At 37.5% G+C, this 23,700-nt stretch overlaps 1 protein-coding gene across 1 annotated transcript in view; it reads right to left on the bottom strand.

The window, feature by feature from the left end:
• IQCM (IQ motif containing M) overlaps positions 1-22,979 on the bottom strand; it is a 478,048-nt gene extending 455,069 nt beyond the window's left edge. The window contains exons 1-2 of the mRNA XM_070769022.1: positions 22,744-22,979; positions 20,678-20,796 (exon numbers count right to left, since the gene is read on the bottom strand). The gene's annotated coding sequence lies outside the window, so the exon portion shown is untranslated. The remainder of the gene's footprint in view (positions 1-20,677; positions 20,797-22,743) is intronic.
• Between the last annotated feature and the right edge of the window lie 721 nt (positions 22,980-23,700).

Below are 23,700 nucleotides of genomic sequence, written 5' to 3'. Positions count from 1 at the left end.
AAGGGTTAAGAGCACTCTAAATAAAAGGCAATGGGCTAGGTGTTATAGATGACATGAAGATGGATAACTATCCCTGTCCTGTTTTCAATCTTCCTTGGATGAGAGTATAAAGAGAACATTATATTTTGTGTGATGAATCTATTATTCAAGCTCTGACACTTCTGAGAGTGAAAGAGAGGTGGTCTTAAAAAATTAAGCCAGGATATCAGGCACAAACAATTCTGTCCCAGGAAAATTAGGACATTTAGTCCCCCTAACTATGTATACAATGTTTTGCAGTTTATTAAGTGACTTCCAGAAAATCTTATTTTATTTTTTTTTTCCTGGGAACAAAACTATGAGATAAATTATGCAACACTATCCCCACTTTTAGGTGGAAAAACTAAGGTTCAGAAAAGTGAAATGATTTACCTAAGGACACACAGCTAAAAAACAATTGATTCAAGGTTTGAGCAGAAGTTTTATGATTCCAAATCTAATGTCTTTCCAACATAACACACTGACTTGTCAATAACTGTAACCACTAGATATACAGCTACCTTCTATAATAACAAATCATGGGAAGCATAGTTCTTCTGATTATAAGATCCCTAAAAAATATAAGAAAACATTTATGAATACAAATTTGACAATATTATCATTTTCATGGTAAAATTTATGTGGATAAATGAAGTCAGATTGATAAAAGGAAACTATTTAACATAAAGTCGACTTACCAAAAAGTAAGAACTAAAACAATTTCAAGTAAAATCAGAATGTAAGGGGGATGGTTTCACCACCATTCAGAATTGTCTTGAAAGCTGGAATGAATAAATACTGAATAAGAACAAACTTATGGTTACCATAAGGAAGGATGGGGGAAAGGGACAGTTAGGGAATTTGGAAAGGATGTGTATTCACTACTGTATTTAAAATGCATAACCAACAAGATCCTACTGCACAGCACAGGCAACTCTGCTCAGTGTTATGTGGCAGCCTGGATGGGAGGGGAGACTGGGGAGAAAGGAAACATGTATCTGTTGGCTGAGTCCATTTGCTGTCCACCTGAAACTATTACATTATTAATCAGCTATACTCCAATATAAAATAAAAAGTTTTTCAAAATGCAGTGGATAAGAGATAAGAACACCTCTTTTGTTAATAAGATTGAACAATACTAGTGATATTGACTAGAATTTTGAAAGATAGCTAAATACAAGGTAAACATTTTTAAATTGTATAATTTTTCTGTGTTCATCAATCAGCTCCCCTTGCTACCAAGCGCAGCCTCCTCCAGACCACTTCTCATTCTGTGCATAGACTTCTGTCCTGGTTACTTCAGGTATTTACCATCTTGAATAGAATATTTAGCATCATACTCTGAATGTCTATGAGTAACAGAATTTACTAAAATCTCCCCTTTGAGAACAAAGCGGGCTTAGTTGCTCATTCATGTCCATCCCTTTGGACTGTGGCGCACCAGGCTCCTCTGTCTGTGGGATTTCCCAGGCAAGGGTACTGGAGTGGGTTGCCATGCCCTCCTCCAGGGGATCTTCCTGACCCAGGGATCAAACCCACATTTCCTTTGTCTCCTGCATTACAGATGGATTCTTTATCCTCTGAGTTATTAGGGAAGCCCTGGAGGATAAATACACTACCTCTAAGACAAAATTCTACCCCATTCTTCAAGTCACTGGCAGCAAATTCTTAGACATTTTTTGGGACATTTTCAAATTTGCATATTTGTCTCTGTAGTTTTCAAGAATTCATAACTACTGACATCCAGTATCAGATTATCTAACTCAGACAAGCAAAAAAAAAATTAAAAATGCCCATGATAAAAAGACATGCATGTGATTTTTATGGAGACTGTCCAGTTCAATATTAGCTCCCTAATAAATTGATACAATCTGTTTTATATGCCTCTCTTTCAGACTTTAAAATCTTTTTTTTAATAAAAATAGCAGTTCCTACAAAACTCAAAAAAACTAGTTGATTTATCAATGAGATTCACATGTCATGCCTTTAAAGACTGCTAGTAACATTAAAGGAAATTTCATTTTATTGCTGTGTTGAGATTTATTTCCTGAGCTCTTTCATCTTTTCTGCCTGTAATAGGTATATGGGACTCTCCTGAGTTTGATGAATGAGCAGCCATATGGAGAAGCCTACAGGGCAAAGAATTGCAGTAACCTCAAGGGCTCCAGGGACTGTAGGCTGCCTCTAGGACCTGAGGCCATATCTAGTGAATAATCAGCAGAAAGTGGGCTCTTCAGTTATATAACCACAAGAAAATGGATTCTGCCAACAACCTGAATCAGCTTGAAAGTGGGTTCTTCCCCAGTCAAGCCTCCAGTTGAGCATGCAGCCTGGCCAATAGAGTGAATGAAGTTTTCTGAGACCCTGAAATACAAAATAGATTCAAGTCATGACAGAATCCTGGCCCACATAAAGCAAGATGATAATTTGTGTGTCATTTTCAGCCACTGAATTGGTGATAATTTGTTACACAGAAGGAAACTAGTATACTTTCCAGTGGTTTTCTGTCTTAAGAATGAAATCCCAAGTCATTTCTATAATTTGGGCCCTTGCTACTCCCTCTAACCTTATCTTCCTCCATTTTTGTTACTGCACAATAGCCTATAAGTTCATCAAATATGAGAAAACTGCCACTAGCTCAAGGCCCTCAAACATTCTGCCTGGAATGCTATTCCCAGATTTCTACTTAGCTCACAGCTCACTTTTTCGGGTATCTATTTAACTGAGTCAATTTACAGCAGAGGTTGGCACAATACTGTAAATCAACTATACTTCAGTGTTAAAAAAAATTTTTGCAACACCTTCCCTAAAAACAAAAGGAATTCCTAACCCAACTCAACATGCACTGCTAACATCTGACTGCTTTACTTTCTCTACAGCACTCACATTGCATCAGCTGATACATATTTATTCATTATCTGCTTATTGTATTTCTCCCTGCACCAGAATGTAAGTGCAAGGAGGCAATGACTTTGTTTTGTTAACTGTTGTTAACCTATGTATCAGAAAAATTTGTTGAATAAACAAATGAATATATGGATAGATAAGTTAATGAATAAATCAAAGCAAATCACAAAGATATTGATGAAATTAGAGGGAAGTTAATATAATGAAGAGTAAATAAAATAATTTATAAAGATAAACTTTACCTAACAAGTGGAACAGAAAAACATTCAGAGCTCTTATAAATAATTTCCCAATTCCACATTATTCAGGTGGGAAAATAATATAATTTTTCTAATCATGGGAATTAAGCTAACTTCATACTTCTTCACAGCAACTTCCAAAAAACAATGGAGCAATAACTAAAATGTTCTAAGGGAAAGAGAGTATGGCCTAAGGATTTTACACTCATTGATCTTTTCCTCTGAAATTCAAGCAACTGACTTTATTAATCTCACAAAATCACAAGAAATATACTTTCCATTATAGCTTTATGAAAAGTGAAATCCAACAGTCAAGAAATAGATGAAATAAGGGATCAAAAATGAAAAAAAAAGCTGAATAAAGTAAGTGTTGGTGGGCACTGAATCAATTTAAATATATCTATTTAAATAACTACAATTATTTGTTAGAAAATATGATTTGAATGTTTTCAAACCTTAACAAAGAAAAATAATATAACCAACAAAGCTGAAAGATTGGTAGAGATGAAACCATGAATGAGCCCCTGTGTCCTGGTCTTTTGAAGTAAAATGCTGACTCAAGAGATAATGATTGGGAAATGTGAAGATGTTTCCCAAAAAACCAAGATTAGCTGTTGGGTTGCAGAACTTGTAAAAATTTAGATAGTACTTCTGCCTCATAACAGAATCATCAAACTCCCAGTTCCCTAAAAGATATAGATAAAGGCCTGACACATATTGCTCAGTTGTTTTTACAGGAAGCAGACTGCCCTCCAGATGAAAACTGCTGACCACAAGAAGACCCTCAACTGGTCAAAACCAGAAGGTTGATGATGCTTGAAAGTTCACCTGGATGCCAACCAATCCTAGAATTATCCAGGAGCTGATCACGCCCTGCTTCTCAAGCTCTGCTACACTCTTAAAACTCCTCACTACCCTCTCCAGGGTGAGTCACATAGTCTTCAGGGCATTAACCCCTCTCCCTGGAAAAGCAATAAAAGCTACTCTTTTCTACTTCACCCAACTGTGTCCACGCTTCCATTCAGCACCAGTGAATAGAGGCCGAGTTTTGACAACAGAGAGACAGAGATGGTTAGAAGGAAAAGAATAATTATTTCCTCATAATTCACATCAGGGAAGAAACTTACATTATCTCAAGAACAGACACATGAAATTTTTTAATTACCCAAACAACTTAATTTATGCTTCATTATAATTTTACTAACTTTAAATCTTTGAGGAATTTTTTTATAAAATGTTTGATAGATAACCAGAAAGTAAATATTTAGGCTTTGTGAGCCACATATAATCTCTGTTGTGTTTGTATTTCTTTGCTTCTTTTACAACCCTTTAACAATGTAAAAACCAACCTTAACCCCCAAACTTCACAAAACTAGGCCAGGGGCTGAATTTGGCCTGTTTACTATAGTTTGTTGACTCCTGGCTAATGACAAAGAAACACTGAGCTAAATTCTGCTGTTCTTTCATTTTCACTCTATAATTCCTTATTCTGTTAAATTTAAGTAAATTAACTGTTGTATTTTATATTTCAAAATTTTATGATAATGTATAGGCCTTTCACTTTTGGTCAAGACGTACCTAACAGGTATGATCTACAATGTTTGACATCCAATAAAAAATTATAAAGCATGCAAAGAACCAGGCCAATAAATCATATGATCATCACAATAGATGCAAAAAACATTTGACAAAATTCAATATTCGAGATTAAAAAAAAAAACTCTCAACAAGGTGGGTATACAGGGAAAGTACCCCAACATAATAAAGGCCATATATGACACACCCACAGCTAACATCATACTCAACAGTGAAAAGCTGAACACTTTTCCTTTAGAATCAGAGACAAGATGAGGGTGCCCACTTTCATCACTTTTATTCAACACAGTATTGGAACTCCTCACCACAGCAATTAGGCAAGAAAAAAAAAAGGAAGAGAAAGAAAAGGCATCCATTTCAGAAAGAAAGAAAACTGCCACTATTTGTTGATGACATGATAACCTAAAGTCTCCACCAAAAAAGACTCAGAACTAATTAATGAATTCAGTAAAGTCACAGGACATGAAATCAATATACAGAAATCTGTGGCATTTCTATGCACTAATAACAAACTACCAGAGATAGACACCACCCTTATGGCAGAAAGTGAAGAGGAACTAAAAAGCCTCTTGATGAAAGTGAAAGAGGAGAGTGAAAAAGTTGGCTTAAAGCTCAACATTCAGAAAACTAAGATCGTGGCATCTGGTCCCATCACTTCATGGCAAATAGATGGGGAATCAGTGGAAACAGTGCCAGACTTTAATTTTTGGACTCCAAAATCACTGCAGATGGTGATTGCAGCCATGAAATTAAAAGACGCTTACTCCCTGGAAGAAAAGTTATGACCAACCTAGATAGCATATTCAGAAGCAGAGACATTACTTTACCAACAAAGGTCCGTCTAGTCAAGGCTATGGTTTTTCCAGTGGTCATGTATGGATGTGAGAGTTGGACTGTGAAGAAAGCTGAGTGCCAAAGAATTGATGCTTTTGAACTGTGGTGTTGGAGAAGACTCTTGAGAGTCCCTTGGACTGCAAAGAGATCCAACCAGTCCATTCTAAAGGAGCTCAGTCCTGGGTGTTCTTTGGAAGGACTGATGCTAAAGCTGAAACTCCAATACTTTGGCCACCTTTTGCGAAGAGTTGACTGATTGGAAAAGACTCTGATGCTGGGAGGGATTGGGGACAGGAGGAGAAGGGGACGACAGAGGATGAGATGGCTGATGGCATCACCGACTCAATGGACGTGAATTTGAGCGAACTCTGGGAGCTGGTGATGGACAGGGAGGCCTGGCGTGCTGCAGTTCATGGGGTCGCAGAGTCGGACACAACTGAGCGACTGAACTGAATTGAACCAGGGATAGAAATTAAAAAACAGCTCCATTTACAGTTGCATCAAAAAGAATAAAATACCAAGGGATAAATTTAACCAAGGAGATGAAAGCTCTGTACACTGAAAACTATAAGACACTGATAAAAGGCATTAAAGAAGACACAAATAAATAAAAAGACATTGCATATTCATAGGTTGGAAGCATTAATGTTGTTAAAATGTCCATACCACTCAAAGCAATCTACAGATTCAAGGACTGATGGAAGGACTGGTGCTAAAGCTGAAGCTCCAGTACTTTGGCCACCTGGCTTAAAAAGCTGACTCATAGGAAAAGACCCTGATGCTGGGAAAGATTGAGGACAGAAGAAGAAGGGGGCAACAGTGAATTAGACAGTTAGAGAGCATCACTGACTCAATGGACATGAATTTGAACAAACTCCAGGAGATAGTGGAGGACAGAGGAGGCTGGTGTGCTGCAATCCATGGGGTTGCAAAGAGTGGGACATGACTTAGAATCTCAACAACAATGGTTAGAAAACATCAATGGATAAGCCAGTATCAGGGCAACATCCACTGAAGAGGAGAATGAGTTTCTGTCCTAATGCAGGGAGCTGAAGATTAAGATGAGACAGAAGACAATTCTAGTTTCCAGAGGGACTACACTTGTCCTAAAAGTAAGTAAAGTTTTTTTTTTCCCCTGCAAAATAAAATTGCTAAAAAGGACAAGAAAAAAAGACACCTTAAAAGCAGTCAATTAAATGTAGAGAACAATGTGATCAAATTAGTCTTACTATATCATTAAGATTTTATATTCCTTACCAAAGTGCTTTGCATACATTACTTAAATAACTAAAATATGTCTTCCAAAATGTATCTAAAGAATTTCAAATTGTTCTTTAAATATGTTCCTGTAGATAAAATGCAAATCATATCCCCCACAACATCCTTAGGAGTGATTATCCTCTGGCTTCACTTTTTAAATGAGGAAATCAGTAGGCTGATTCAATAAATGTAAAAAATTCTCAGGTGTCTCATATTAAAATTCAGATCCTATAGACATTTTTAAGATGAATTTTAAGTTGCCAAGCTACATAGACTTGGCAACTTAGTTTTAAAAACAAAACTCCTGAATAACTAATAAATTTGTATTAATTATCAGTGAAAATATACACTGTTATATTGTCATTTATCTACTAGAATAAATCAGAATTTACCAATTGAATTTTCCCTAAGGAAACTTTTCAATGTAACCATGCATTGGAGCTGAAGTGAAAAGAGGCAGACGATTCTGGTGGTTTCATATTTTTAGTCTACTTAAGGTTTTCTGCTGGGAACTGAATGAAGAGAACCAAATGAAGCCCTGGAGTCTTTCTGTTACACTCTATATAGTTCAGGGACAAAACTTCCATGCAGTCTGCGGGCTCTTAGCTCTACCCTGGCATATGTCCTCAGCATATTTGGCTGGGCTCATGCCCTTAGTATATATAGTATTAAAATACAAAGGTGACACAACGTATCAGTATCTATATTTCTTCATTAAAGAGCTGGCTGTAGTGATAAGCATTTTAGGCAGTAGTCAAAATACTTTCTGGTCATTCATATTTCTCAGGCAAATATCTGCTCAAATTTATCAATCATGTGCTACAGCAAAAGACAAAATTTCAGATCAAGAAATAAACATCTTATTACATATGAATCTTAGAAAGTCTTTTTTTCACTGAAAAGCAAAATATTCTACTGTAAGAAGCCATTGATTATTTTTACATACCTCAACAAAATAATAAGGTCCTTTGTGTCAATTATCCCTTTGTTACCTTAGATTAACCATACATAAAAAGTGTTATTTTAATCATTCAGAAAATACATAATTCAGCATCTAATGTAATTTTATTTCACCCTCTATCACTGTTTAATATTCAGCATTTACTAATTTTGTATTGCTTGCCTTCCATAAATGAAAAAAAAAATTGAATCTCTTTCTGTAGCAAATTTCAGAAAGTAAAGTAAAACTCGAGCTAAACCAAAGGGAATATATAGGCTCATGCAATTAAAAAGTCCAAAGTGAAACCTTTCAGGCATGGATGGACTTAGAGACTTGAAAATTCCATCAGAACTCATTTCCTCCTTTTTCACCTCTCAGCCCCTATCTATGTTGGTTCTCTCCCCAGCAAGATCCCCATACAGTGAAAAGATGGTTTCAGCAGTTCTAGGCTGGCATGGTCAAAGCTCAGTATACTCTGGTTGCTTTAACTTTAGCAAAAGTCAATGGGTAAATTATCACTGGCTCCAAAGGCCTTGGCTTGGGCCACAGACGTGTGGGAACAAACACCTGGGAACAAATCACAATATTCTCACTGGTCAGGAGTGGGTTATACCCTCCTTTGGAAATGTACCCAAATCACATGGACTGAAAACAGATGACATGCAGTTCTAAGGAACATCAGAGAAATCTTACTAAACAAAATTTTTTTAATTTTGATACCAGAAACTTTGAAGTTCACCATCCAAGGCTAATAGTTCTTTTATATACAGATCAAACCATGGTCTCCGCAAAAACACTAGGATACTAATAACGCTTCATCCGGGACTGTCTGCAATTCATGGGGTAAAATACCCATTAGAGACGAATGAGTTCCCACCTGATAAACCCTGTCAGAAGAAACCAGGCTCCCTAACAAAATATTCTGTGTTAAACATTAATTTGAAGGAGGTAAAAACACACGTATATGCTCCACCAGCCCAATAAGTAGAACTTGCAAGAGATATAAAAGTATCTAGTACAAGCAAGAAGTAAAATAAGACAAAATGAAGTCGCTCAGTCGTATCCGACTCTTTGCGACCCCATGGAGTGTAGCCTACCAGGCTCCTCCATCCATGGGATTTTCTAGGCAATAGTACTGGAGTGGGCTGCCATTACTGAGTTAACAAAAACAACACTCTTGCTGATTCAACCAGATAATCAGTTTAGGAGGAGGTCTGCTACATTGAAGGCTCACTCCTTCATCCTTCTAATTCTTAAACCTGAGACCTCTTATGTAAACTCAGTTCTACATCAAGATTTATAATCCTGAATAATTTAAGGACCCCAGATCAGGAATTATGTTTTGATTGTTGGCCCCTTCCTGACTTTGTTCCCTGAACCTAATGACTGGATTCTTGCTGCACTCCTCAGAATAAACACCCCAATGGTACTGCAGTTCCAAAGCTTCCTTGTTCCTGAGTTTGTTTTTCTGTATGACCCCGAACTTGATCACCTCCACTTCATTCATTCTTTCAATAAAATTTTATTGAGCACCCAAGAGTTTCTACACATTGTGCTAGGTGCCGTGGATACAGGCATCATCACGGTCCTCGTGTTACTATTGTGTATTCCCAGACTCCCCTGGTCCCGTGCTTTCCCCATCCAGTCAGGTAAGAGTGGCTTACCAGTATCCCTTCTAACACCTATCATCTCTGAAAGTCAGAAAGTCTTCAAACTCTTACCAGTTTTACAACCCCATATGAATTTGAGTTGGTTATCTAATTTCTTAAACCTTAGTTTTTTCATTTTTATAGTAGAAATAATAATAATCTAGCCTAACCATACTATAGATTAATTGTAGAGATTAAAACATCATATAGTAGGCAAACATAAATGCCCATTTCCTTCTCATGGCCCACCACCATTCAAATATACAATTTATATTTGGAAAGGTGAACAATGCTTTGAATTAATTAAAGAGTTCTGTTAGTAAAATCACTTATGTATAACCTCTATTATGGATCAGGTACCATCAAAGGATAAACTCAAATAAAACGTGTTCTCTGATGCAAGAAACCCTACGTGTTAGTGGAATGAATAGCTCATATAACTCCTGGGAGCAATTAGAAATTGATAATCTGGCTCCTAAATTCAGGAATAAATTAAAGACTAAATGGGAGGGTCCCTGCATAATTAAGGATGAAATTCTTCCTAGAATATAGGCTAAAATTGTAATATAATATCAAAAGCAACAGTGAAACAGCACAGCTCAGCAACTATAAATTTCAGAAACAGCCCAGGGGTCAGGCCACTGTCAAGGAAAAACATACACTCACATGTGCACTTCCCTCCAAGCATCAATTAAATAGACACCAAATGTAGCTCTTACACATTTATGCTAATAAAGTCTGATGATTTGAAGTAAGTAACTCAATCATCCAATTTAATGGTCTTTATCTTTGAAATTTATCATTTCAATATTAACATAAAGAGAAATATTATGAATTTATAATCCTTAATACTCTCTTATATGTTAAATCATTGACTTCATTTTAGAAAGTGCAATAGTTTTCTTAATTAAACATCCAGTAATTAAAAAGCAAAGTAATATAAAGTATAAATAATTTTATTCAGGCACCAAAAGTTCCAATAAGAGAATTAATAAGATTTGATGCTTCATATTTCATTACGCATAAATAGCTTTTGTAGGTAACACTATTTATTGACTATACTTCATTGCTGTCTTTTGCTGTTTTTCTCCATCTTTCTTTCATTGACTCTAATTATCCTCTTTTTAACCTAGAAAAAAATTTTTAATTATACACTCTGCAGTCATGCTATTGAATAACTGAAAATTCTAAACAGTTCACGTACATGAGAAACATAACCATACTTCATATAATGTCCTTATTTTACACTACAGGGATGTTTAGAGAAACAGCCTACCATAGAACAAGAAATGAAACTACAGAATACCACTCGATTACTTGGAAACTGTCATTATTGCAAACAGTATACATTTAAACTATCACAATGGAATCTCAAATTTTAAACTCAACACAGAAGGTTAAATACCAGTAGAAAAATAAGCATGGGTTGAGAACTAAAATTGTTTTAATTCCACAACATGATCAGAGTGTGTATATAACTGACTTCAAGAACAACCTAACCAGAGAATAAACTGATGCAAACAGCATGCCAGCCAAAAATCAGCTTTCTGCCAAAGGTTTTCCCCAAGAGATGAATAACATTTTCTGTAAGTCCATGGAAATTGCAGAATTGGTTTGGTAATGCAATACACTTAGCCACTTTTTATGAATAATTTAACATTTCTGTTCTCTACTAGATAGTATCAGTTCAGTCGCTCAGTCGTGTCCAACTCTTTGAGACCCCGTGAACTGCAGCACACCAGGCCTCCCTGTCCAGCACCAGCTCCCAGAGTCCACCCAAACCCATGTCCAGTGAGTTGGTGATGCCATCCAACCATCTCATCCTTTGTCATACCATTCTTCTCTTGTCCTCAATCTTTCCCAGCATCAGGGTCTTTTCAAATGAGTCAGCTCTTTGCATCGGGTGGCCAAAGTATTGGAGTTTCAACTTCAAAATCAGTCCTACCAATGAACACCCAGGACTGATCTCCTTTAGAATGGACTGGTTGGATCTCCTTGCAGTCCAAGGGACTTTCAAGAGTCTACTCCAACACCACAGTTCAAAAGCATCAATTCTTCAGCGCTCAGCTTTCTTTATGGTCCAACTCTCACATCCATACATGACTACTGGAAACACCATAGGCTTGACTAGATGGACCTTTGCTGGCAAAGTAATATCTCTGATTTTTAATATGCTGTCTAGGTTGGTCATAACTTTTCTTCCAAGGAGCAAGCATCTTTTAATTTCATGGCTGCAGTCACCATCTGCAGTGATTTTGGAACCCCAAAAAATAAAGTCTGTCACTGTTTCCAGAGGGTTTAGACGGTGATATAAAAGCTGGCTCCACACTGGGGCCCGTGCAGCTAAGCACTGGTGCAGTGTGCACTTGCAGTAGGCTATCCAGAAAAGATAAACTGTCTGTGCCCTTGACTGGGCACCTGTGACTTTGGAAAATTAAATTTCACACTCCTTCTTTATGAGGTCAACAGAAATCCCTTGATGGAATTTCAGCCTAATTAAGAAGTGTTAAGAGAGGTTCACATTTCCTTACAAGTTCACATAAACACTCCACTGCTATAAAAAGTAGACAGTTACCCTCTGATTGAAGAAAACTAATGAATCCACAGCATTGATCTCCAAGATCATCAAGAGAAACTCAAATGTGATTTCCTTTTGTAGTTTTGAGCTATAAAGTGTTCAGGGTCAGAGCTACACAAAGCTTTTTCCATACCCAAAGGGAGTGAGAGGCAAGAGACATGTATTTTCCTTTTTCACATTTTACCATCAGGCACATCTTTCCCCACCAGCTGTCAATTCTTTTCCTCCACACCTCCTGGTGCCCCTTTCCTCTAACTTCACCTGCTTCTAGTTCACTCCTGTCCTTTCCTGCTTCATAACTATAAAATCAGACAAAACTAAAGGCTATTTGAGTAAAATTCATTTGAAGTATAAATATATATATATATTTACATTTAAATAAGGATGCAATAAGTTGGTTTTTAGTTTTTCTACCTTTGCCAAAACGCAAATTTGTCACAACAAAACTTTCACAAGCTCTGTTATACTTTCAGTTATGGTTCCATGCCAGGGGGCTTTAAGAATTAGTCATTCAACAGATATTTACTAGCTCTGTGAAATATACAGTTACCGACAGAATCTATAAGGATAAGTGATGGGGAAGGGAATATCTATAAGACACTTAAACCTACCTTCAACGCCCCTAAAACTTTTTAAAAACAAAAAAACAAGGCAAATACCTAAATATTTAAATAGCAAAATAACATTCAAAGTACATGCTACTACTGAGGCAAGGCAGCAACCTAAGCACAGTTACCTTTCTCCTTTCAAAACACACTGAAATGAATCTAAAAATGTAGAAATGGGAATATAAAAACAAAAAGTGAGGTAGGATAGCTAGTGGGCTGTAAACTCTAAGCGGTCTACAATGTTAACGGATTTCGAGACGACAGGACACCAATAGGATTACTGTAGTGACTCTGTGACGACAAAGCCTGGGAGCAGATAAGGGCTGGGCAGAAGATAGGTCTGTTTCACCCAAGAGAGAACTCCAGAAAGGTTCTAACAACACAAGCTGGGGGCCTAGGAGACAAGAGTAGGTTGTACCACAATACTGAGGGTACTTGAATAAAGGACTGACCACTGAACAGCTGAACAAATCTCTCCCACTTTCACTTTCAGACAGCGGGCAGAACTGCCATGTGACAAAGCTCATCGCCAAAGAATTTAAATGATTTTTCTTGGAAGGGCAAGACTCCAATGGACAACAGCAGACTGTCAATTATATAGGACTTACCTTAAGTTCAGTGCACATGTATTTACCAGTTATCATGCCTACTCAAGTACACACAGACTCCTTCCTTCATGGGAAACAAGAGGTAAAAAATAACAAAAGAAAGCAGTGCCCACAAGTTATGAGCATCACACTTCCCCAAAAACATGCATCACTGGTCATCTGAGAAAAATCAACAGCACAAGAGAAAGTCTAAAAACTATCCCACCCATATAATAAAAACAGGTGGCCGGGCTGGAGGGCAGTGATTAGAGAACAAGATTTTAAGGGAAATTAAAAGTATTAATTTACTTTTAATTAATTATTAAAAGTATTAATTATTAAAATTCAATGGAAGAACTATAAAATAAAGTCAAAAAATCATAGAGTAAGAAGAAAAAGATAACAAAGAGGTAAGGTAGGTAAAGATGTAGATATTCCAGCCTTTATTGTTCTTTACTACTGCTGCTACTACTGCTGCTGCTACTGCTGCTAAGTCGCTTCAGTCGTGTCCGCTCTGTGCGACCCCAGAGACGGCAGCCCACCAGGCTCCCCCGTCCCTGGGGTTCTCCAGGCAAGAACACTGGAGTGGGTTGCCATTTCCTTCTCCAATGCATGAAAGTGAAAGTGAAGTCGCTCAGTCGTGTCCGACTCTTAGTGACCCCGTGGACTGCAGCCTTCCAGGCTCCTCCGTCCATGGGATTTTCCAGGCAAGAGTACTGGAGTGGGGTACCATTGCCTTCTCCGGTCCTTTACTACAGGGGTCCCCAAATGAGGCTCCTGGCCCCAGACCACTAGCAACCTGTGGCCTGTTAGGAACCGGGCCACACAGCAAGAGGTGAGCAGCAGGTGAGTGAGGGAAGCTTCATCTGAGTTTCCGGCCGCTCCCTACTGAGCTCTGCCTCCTGTCGGATCAGCGGCAGCATTAGATTCTCTTAGGAGCATGAACGCTACTCTGAACTGCGCATGTGAGGGATCTATCTGGGTTGCCTGCTTCTTCTGAGAATCATCCCGAAACCATCCCTCATCCCCCAGTCCATGGAAAAATTGTCTTCCATGAAATCGGTCCCTGGTGCCAAAATGGTTGGGGGCCGTTGCTGTATATACTTTTATATATTTTATGTACTTTGTTTATATACAGTGGGCCCCAACCTTTCTGGCACCAGGAACCAATTGCATGGAAGACAAAATCTGCAAAGAGACAAGAAACCCGTAATCAGGAGAATATATATACAGCAGAAGCAAGATACAATGGTTGAAAAGATAGGAGTACTCAGGAAATAAATGGAAACTCTAAAAAAAAAAAAAACTAAAGAAAATCCTAAAATTGAAAAATATAATTATCTGAAATTTTAAAATTCATTGGGCAGACTTAAATTCAGATTGCACACTGTAGAAGAAACAGTACTGAAACTGAAGAGGGGTCAAAATGATACAATTTAAACTGAGTATAAATAAGGACAGATGGACAACATTTTAATTATTTTGAACATCACCTTTCATTCCAAAAATTATCTCCATTTGGATTCAATGATACATGATATGGTCACCCTAGCTATAAGATATGAAGCCATAGCTTCTGACTTTCCAGATTTGATTTTTTTCTAAAATGGTACAAATGAGATCATTTATTTCCTCACAAGTAATATATCTGTGTAATTACAGGTTATAGGTTATAATATTACAGGTTATTACATTATAAGGTTAAAAGCTCTAACATGGTAGGTGATATCTGGACTCCAATGTAGTTTTCAGTTTTCCATGGGTGTGATTGACCAAAAATATGTTAGCTTGCTTTTCTACTCACATATGCTGTTCTATAAGAAGAACAAGTCTAACAATTCCTAAAATAAGTAGATTATATTTCAAAGGCTTTACAATTTAGAGCAAGATTTAAAAAAAAAAAAAGAAGAAACACCTGCTTAAGCTAAAATATTTTCCAAGCCTACCAAGGACACAACTACATTGCATATCCCTGCCATGTAGCAAACATTTAAAAAAATGTATCTGAAAGAAACATTTCTTTAACCAATAGAGCTGCAAAATTGCTTTACTGAATAATTCTGAGACCTCCTCTCTGCTTTTGACAATAATTAGTCTTACAACACTGATTATTTATTCCCTGAAGTTTAAAATATAAATAGTTTAATTAAATTGCTTTCCTCCAGTTAATGGAAGTTTGATGAATAATGTTTAATTGAATTAAACATTTGTTTAATTGTTTAAACATTAAGCAATTGTTTAATGAATAAAAGATAGCAGCACTGTATATGTTTTATGGCATTTTTCGAATACAGCTTGTCTGTTTTTAAGGTCTATATTTTCTTTCCTATATATTAAGATATATATTACACAAAACATAACACGAATTTAAGACAAAAATACAAAAGCATTTCTCCAGAGTGCCCAGTACTATTGACTTAAGGCCTTTATTACAGAGAAAGAACTGGCCCACAACCTTTCAGAGCTGCAAGTGTGTCTTTGCCATTTTCCCACTCCTCTTTCTTCACTCGTGTCCTAGCACCTGTCTCATCCTCCCGATCCCAAATACCCAGGGCCCTCACGCTCTCCTTTGGATGTCAAAAGTGAGCCCACTTCAATGTCCTCTGCTCAGGCTTGCCTTACACTTAAGAACTCCGGGGAATAAGTTATCTCCCTCTTCTCTCTTCCTGACCCCCATCAAAACTTCCATCAACTAGAGAAAAGCAATGTAACTAAACTAAGCTACATTAGATTGTGAATGATTGATTAACAGACTACTCAACCCTCCCTGGGATATTTTTATTTTAAAAGAGGACACTGTAATCTAAGTAAATCTGTAATAGGCAAAATTTGAAACAGTTCATAATAGTGAGAAATATACAGGCTTCTCTCAGAGAGAGATGTTTTAATACAAAACCTTGTGAGGGTCCTTAAATTATCCCTGTTGTTGGCCACCTACTCACCTTCAGCTCCTGACTTGGAGAATAAAGTGTTGACTGAAATGCCCTTTTCCAGTTGTATAAGTGAACAGAAAAGTACTCTCAGAGGAGAGGATTTGACTTTGAAACAGACTTCAGAAATTGAAGTATGGTTTATTACTCCTCTGGGTGAACTGAGAAATACAAATGCTTCTTTTAACTTGGAGTCAAATTCCTAAGAACCATCCTTAAATAACACATATCACTATGACAAAGGTCATATCCCCTGTCGTGTAGAAAATACCCTACTGATACTCTTTTTATACTGATGACACTTTTTTTAGGACTTCCCTGGTGGCTTAGCAGGTAAAGAATCTGCCTGCACTGTGGGAGACCTGGGTTCAATCCATGGGTCGGGAAGATCCCCTGGAGGAGGGCATGGCAACCCACCGCAGTATTCTTACCTGGAGAATCCTATGGACAGAGGAGCCTGTTGGGGTACAGTCCATGGGGTCACAAAGTCAGACATGGCTGAGTGACTAAGCACAGCACACGTTTTTAACTTTTAATTGGAAGACAGGAATGATCCACAGAAGTATATGATACAACCCTGTCTTACAAAGATGCAAATGAGAATATTATGATAAGTGAGCCTCTACAAACTTCATGGTAAAATTCAGCTTCTCATCTCATCTATCCTGCCTTCCAGATCATACACATCCACATCCACACACACACACACACACACACACCCCTCAAGTGACAATAAAAACTCCTATTCCCCAACTATTATTTATAGTGTTTTCTCTTAAAAGTCAGCTACATTTCATCTAAACATTTTGCAATAATATTGATAATTAAAATTACTAACATATCTCTATTGTTTATAACTAGGTTAGAAGTTATTACAACATCCTTTTAGTTTCAATTGACAATGTACTTTTTTCTGTCTTGTCCCAGGTATAAAATGCAAGGAAAAGAACTGTTTACACTTTGCCTCCAGTTCGAGTGATGTAAACTGAAGAAAGATCTTCTACTCTGGCTAGTTTTAAATGTCGCCTTCCCCTACAAGGTGATGACACAGACCTCTCTGGTCACGATAAAAGCCTCTAACATTTTATTGTAATACTTGTAAAAATCGACAACTTGACTCTGGTTATGAAACAACTGCATTAATATCTCAGAGTTTGGGGTATCTTTCTGCAGAAATAGCAGGCTATACATAGCCCCATGACAAATTTTTTCACTGCAGTAAAATATATACTTAGCCTTTGGTCAACCTTTTCACTGCAGTTTACTTTACTCTGTCTTAATTTTAAAAATTTACATGGGTGGTTAGATATAATACTTCCACACAAGAAAGACATAGTTGCAGTATCCATTTTTCTTTTTAGCTCAAAAAATAAATCCTCAGAGCTAAGTAAACTTTCTACAGTAGACCCTGGTGCACGATTAGTATAAGATCTGCCTTCTGAAAGCTTCCCATTCAAAGGAACATTTTAATTAGGTACATTTAAATATATTGCCCTATTCACAGCAAGATAGTGTATTAAACAAAAGATTCTAATTTGGTCTTTTTTTAAAAGAAAGACATGAACTTACAAGAACAGAAAGAACAGGAAAGGAAACATGGCAATGAAGTTTCAGAAGAAGGAAAGCAGGTACACAAGTAGTAACTGTACTACCAAAGACAAGAAAGCTCAACCTTGAGTGGGCAGTGGGAAAAGCCAAGAAGTAACTAGCTACATTCGGAGAAGGCAATGGCACCCCACTCTAGTACTCTTGCCTGGAAAATCCCATGGATGGAGGAGCCTGGTGGGCTGCAGTCCATGTGGTGGCTGAGGGTCGGACACGACTGAGGGACTTCACTTTCACTTTTCACTTTCATGCATTGGAGAAGGAAATGGCACCCCACTCCAGTACTCTTGCTTGGAGAATCCCAGGGACTGGGGAGCCTGGTAGGCTGCCATCTATGGGATCGCAAAGAGTCGGATACGACTGAGAGACTAACCCCACCACTACCCAACTAGCTATAAAACAGGTTCCCCAAATGCTCTGCAACTGGTAGCATAAGTTTCTCTAAAATGGGAGAAAGGTAGGGGAGGCAAGTGAGAAGCTAAAATGAGCACTGGGTAAGAGCTATTTGAGAAGTGGTTAAACACCTACATATCTTCCCCTACTCTCCTGAGTTAAGCCCCTCACCCTGCCCCTGCTTCCATCTCCACCACTCCCACTGAAGAGTCTGGTAAAGGGGAAAACAGAGGGTCGTTGAGTTGGGAGGATCCCAAGAAACTGAGGATACAGTAACTCTACAGAAAACAAGGGGATTGAGTAACTGCACATACGGGAGGCTAGGTGCTGAGACACCGTCTTTCCACCCCCACAGCCCATTTCCTAGTGTCAGAAGACTGGCAGCAGAACTTTTCCTTCCAGAAAAGGCAGAACACGTTTCTCTGTGCCTAGTTGCTCAGTCATGTCCGACTCTTGGTGACCCCGTGGTCTATAGCCTGCCAGGCTCATCTGTCCATGGGGTTCCCCAGGCAAGAATATTGGAGAGGGTTGCCATGCCCTCCTCCAGGGGAATCTTCCCAACCCAGGGATCAACCCATGTCTCCTGCATTGCAGGCAGTTGCTTTATTGTCTGAGCCACCAGGGAAGCCCGAGAATACTAGAGTGGGTAGCCTATCCCTTCTCCAGGGTATCTTCCCAATTCAGGAATCAAACTGGGGTCTCCTGCATTGCAGGTAGATTCTTTGCCAGCTGAGCTACCAGGGAAGCCTTTCTCTAGGGAGTTTAAATGCCTAATTTAAATATTCAATGGCCCACCTAGATAACTCACAGCTGGAGGAAGCACAAGCTGGAATCAAGATTTCCAGGAGAAATATCAATAACCTCAGATATGCAGATGACACCACCCTTATGGCAGAAAGTGAAGAAGAACTAAAGACCCTCTTGATGAAAGTGAAAGAAGAGAGTGAAAAAGTTGACTTAAAGCTCAACATTCAGAAAACAAAGGTCATGGCATCTGGTCCCATCACTTCATGGCAAATAGATGGGAAACAGTGGAAACAGTGGCTGACTTTATTTTTCCAGGCTCCAAAATCACTGCAGATGTTGACTGCAGCCATGAAATTAAAAGACGCTTATTCCTTGGAAGAAAAGTTACGACCAACCTAGACAGCATATTAAAAAGCAGAGACATTACTTTGCCAACAAAGGTCCTTCTAGTCAAGGCTATGGTTTTTTCAGGATTCATGTATGGATGTGAGAGTTGGGCTATAAAGAAAGCTGAGTGCCAAAGAACTGATGCTTTTGAACTGTGGTATTGGAGAAGACTCTTGAGAGTCCCTTGGACTGCAAGGAGATCCAACCAGTCCATCCTAAATCAGATCAATCCTTGGTGTTCATTGGAAGGACTGATGTTGAAGCTGAAACTCCAATACTTTGGCCACTTGATGTGAAGAGCTGACTCATTGGAAAAGACCCTGATGGTGGGAAAGACTGAGGGCGACCCTGATGCTGGGAAAGATTGAGGGCAGGAGGAGAAGGTGACGACAGAGGATGAGATGGTTAGATGGCATCACCAACTCAATGGACATGTGTTTGGGTGGACTCTGGGAGTTGGTGAGGGACAGGGAGGCCTGGTGTGCTGCGGTTCATCAGGTTGCAACAAGTCAGACATGACTGAGCGACTGAACTGAACTGAAAACTCAAATTTGACACTGCTAAAATGCTGTGAGCTCCCAAGCAGCTTTTTATTTAGGGAAGATAGGCCAAAACCAACTACTTATTTAAAATACAACATTTAGAACACAGAGATTTATTCAGAGAGGAGAAAACTTTTCTTTAAAACCAGAGTAAGACATCAAGATACCTAATTTAAGATTACAAGAGACCAAGCTGCCACAAATAAGAACCACCACAAAAAGAACTTTTAGAAACCAAAAAGCATAATAAAAGAAATTTAGAAATCAATATGAGTTAGAAGATAAAACTGGAGATATCTCACAGAAAATAGATCAAAAGGATAATGAGATTTTTTTTATAAATGGGAAAGGAAAGATATGAAAGGTAGGTGAACAGTCTAGGAGGTCTACCAGTTGTACAGCAGCATCTCCAGGAAGAGAAAGATCATCACACAGTTCAAGAATATTTGTTCAACTCTCTAACCAGATCAACTGAGGTTTGAGGAAGAACCAGGTACCCATTGGTGCAGTTTCTCTACATGTTCAATTTCAAGCAGAAAATAAATCTAGACAGTACCAGATCCCTGGAGCCAAATAGAAGATTTTTTTTTTTTAATTACAAGAATACTGTTTAAATCATCTTTTTACTTAGCTGGAGCAAAGGGATAAATCTTTCAATAAGGGATACTTTGAAAGAACTCTTTCACTGATTAGTGATCAACAATGTTCTTCTTTCCTTAGAAAAACAAAGAAATCAGTAGGTGCCAAAATTATTATTCCAGAGTCTTCAGCACAGATTGCCTATTGAATATTCTCACAACCAGAGAAAGTACAAAATCTGTTCTGACCCATTTAGAACCCAAAGCTTCATTACAAACCTCCCAAGAACTGGAAATCTGCACTTCATTAGGAACAGGCTGGGATCCAGGGCTTCATGAGGGAGTTGCCCGAATAGCAGGAGGCAGTTGGAAGAAATCTTCTGGATTCCTTTACATTTCTAAAAATAAACAGGAGACTCTCTTGATGAGCTTAAGATACAGAAAATCAAAAAAGCTTAGGCCCTAGGTTCTTTAATACTCATCAAAATAAAACCTGTTCCAAAGTTATAATGATCTTAGTTGCATGATAAAACCTAATTCCTATACCCTTTTAAAATTCTTTTTCAATCTTTTATTATCCAATTATACATTGTTTTAAAATTTTAAAACCAATTCCAAATAAGTAGTCAATAATCGAAATAGTTTTCTAGGTCATGGCAACCCTGTGATCACTTCCTCCTCTCACATATGCCTGTCTTTGTTAGACACCAGAAAAATTCTAGAATCAGAGTATTTCCTTGTGATATACTTGATGATGATCACCGGTTGTTACTATCACATTACTTGTATCAAGGTAAGCTTTTCTAGTCCAGACAAGAGTACAGGCTCCTTTGTGAAGAACACCAAAACTGACCACAGAAAGCACAAAATGCCTCACAGAAGACAGTCTCTACATTTAACATTTAAGATTTAAAAGAATCAATAAAAGTTCACCGAAGGGTGAACATTCTCAGATACAGAAAATGATGTTTAAAGACTGCAAGACATTCCAAGAGGAAATACTGAAATGCGTATTTCCATCAGATACTGATCAAGTAATTTCACTCCAAAATGATAGTTTATGTTAATATTTCCATATTAGAAATCATGTTGGAAGCCTGTAACGTCCTGTCCTGGAAAACAAATAATTACCTATACTATTTTGAAAACAGCTCTAGAAAATGATGAGTTCTTATCACCAGAATTGTATTCATAAGCTGTTCTAAAAGAACAATCCAGTCCTTAGCAAGCTAATTACCTAGTTATTTTGAGTCTATAGGATAATTACTCAAGATGGAAAAAAGTGACATTTTTACACTTAACCACTCCAAAATAATAGACTGATAATATTTCTTGGTATGTTTTCAGAGCTCCATGACAGCTTTTTTCTTAACAAATCACAAATATCAACAAGGTATACAGAATGATTATCCCAAAAATCACTATTTCTGTTCCATCTCATTAGCAACAGTTAAGAAGAATATCTCTAAATAATTTCTTTGACCTATCATTAGCATTTGACCCAATGGACAAAGACCATCAATAGTAAAAATGTATAAAGTTCATATAAATCCTATATATTGGTTGCCATTTTGGAATCTAAATCATATTACTACAGTGAAAATCTGGGGTTTTTCTCATGCATCACTCAACACAAATATTTCAAGACAGTAAACAAATTTATGTCCAAGTACATTCTAAGAATCCATATTTTAACAACATGATTTAGCAATAGAGTTGACTTTTTAAAAGAAAGTAACAAAAATAGTGTGCTACTCTCTGAGGAGGGCATGATTTTATCTTCTCTTTGTAAGAAGGCTCTCAAAGCAGTGCTAGCTCTGCTACAATAGTCCTGACAGCTCAACATTAGTGCTCAGTGTATTTAATTTGGTAACGTTCTTCAACTTATAAATGGCAATTTTTAAGTAGCCCAAGTCAGAAAATCTAATCAAAGCTATATGCAATATAGTTTATAACTCAGGTTGCATGAGGATGCCATACTATCTAAAAATCTAAAATCAGACATTAACCAGGAAGGCTTTAATTGCTTTTTATACACAACGTGGTACAGTAGTAACCTCCACGTTGATTTTTTTTCCCTCTGAGTCCACTTGCTTTTCTTCCTATGAGACACAGAACTCATAGCTAACTGATAACATTACCCTGTCTGGAAAAACAGGAAACATTGTTGACTACATATCTCAACGTCTTTAGGCAAAAAAACTATAAATTTTGTCAAATCCTAAGAAAATTTAGTTATTTGGACATATCCTACAAAAACAAAAATGTGCCTTACAGAATAACTTAGAAGCCTTTTTTAAAAAAGATAATGAATACTACTTAATTGATATTACTTAACCACTTACCTTGTTGGCTAAGCTCCAACAAAACGTTAAGAAACAAACTCAGTGCCCCAAAGTTACAGGGATCTTAGTTGCTTGATAATATCTAATTCCTGTATGCTTCTTTTATTCCTTTTTAATCTTTAATTATCCAATTGTACACAGTTTTACATTTTTAATGCCAATTCCAATAAGTAATAAATGACTGAAAGTTTCCTAGATCATGGCAGCCATGTGGTCGTTTCCTCCTTCTCACTTACGCCCACTTTCGTCAGACACCAAAAAAATTCTAGAATCAGAACATTTCCTTGTGATGTACTAGATGATGATCACTGGTTGTTACTACCACATTACTTTTACCCAGATAAGAGTAAGAACTGAGCTTCTCTGTAAAGAACACCACAATGAATCACAGAAAACATAAATTCCTCACGGTCTCTACTTTTGACACTAAATATTTAAAAGAATCAATAAAACTTGAGTGAAGGATGAACATTCTTTATTTCTTAAAATACTTAACATTATAGTAACAGTATAAAATTACTGTTGTCCATGATGATTAAAACTTCAGTATTCATAAATGCCAAATATTCAATTACATCAAAAGCTTTGATCATTTTCAATGTTGGATTCCAATGCAATATCAAATGTAAAACTATCGAATGTCCGGTTGCCAGATCTAGGATACTGAAATAACATTGCAGCCATTTCTGACTGGTTTAAACTTAAAAGACTTAGCTCAGTTTGACTGAACTTAGTGGCAAATAGACTAAACATTGTGATCTGTACCTTATTTTAATACACACACACTATGATGTCTTCAAGATGGATACCCTGACATTGATCATTCTTCTCTTTATTGCATCATCAAATAGTGGCCCTCAGCTGGGGTGATTTTTGTCCCTTTGGGAAATCTGGCAATATCTGAAGACATTTTTGGTTGTGAAAACTGGGGGTGGTGCTACTGGTATCAAGCTACCT

This window comes from Bos indicus, chromosome 17, assembly GCF_029378745.1.
Source record: "Bos indicus isolate NIAB-ARS_2022 breed Sahiwal x Tharparkar chromosome 17, NIAB-ARS_B.indTharparkar_mat_pri_1.0, whole genome shotgun sequence".
In the NCBI taxonomy this organism is placed as follows: Eukaryota; Metazoa; Chordata; class Mammalia; order Artiodactyla; family Bovidae; genus Bos; species Bos indicus.
Note: the sequence above shows the minus strand (reverse complement) of the source record. Positions and strands in the feature narration are given on the sequence as shown.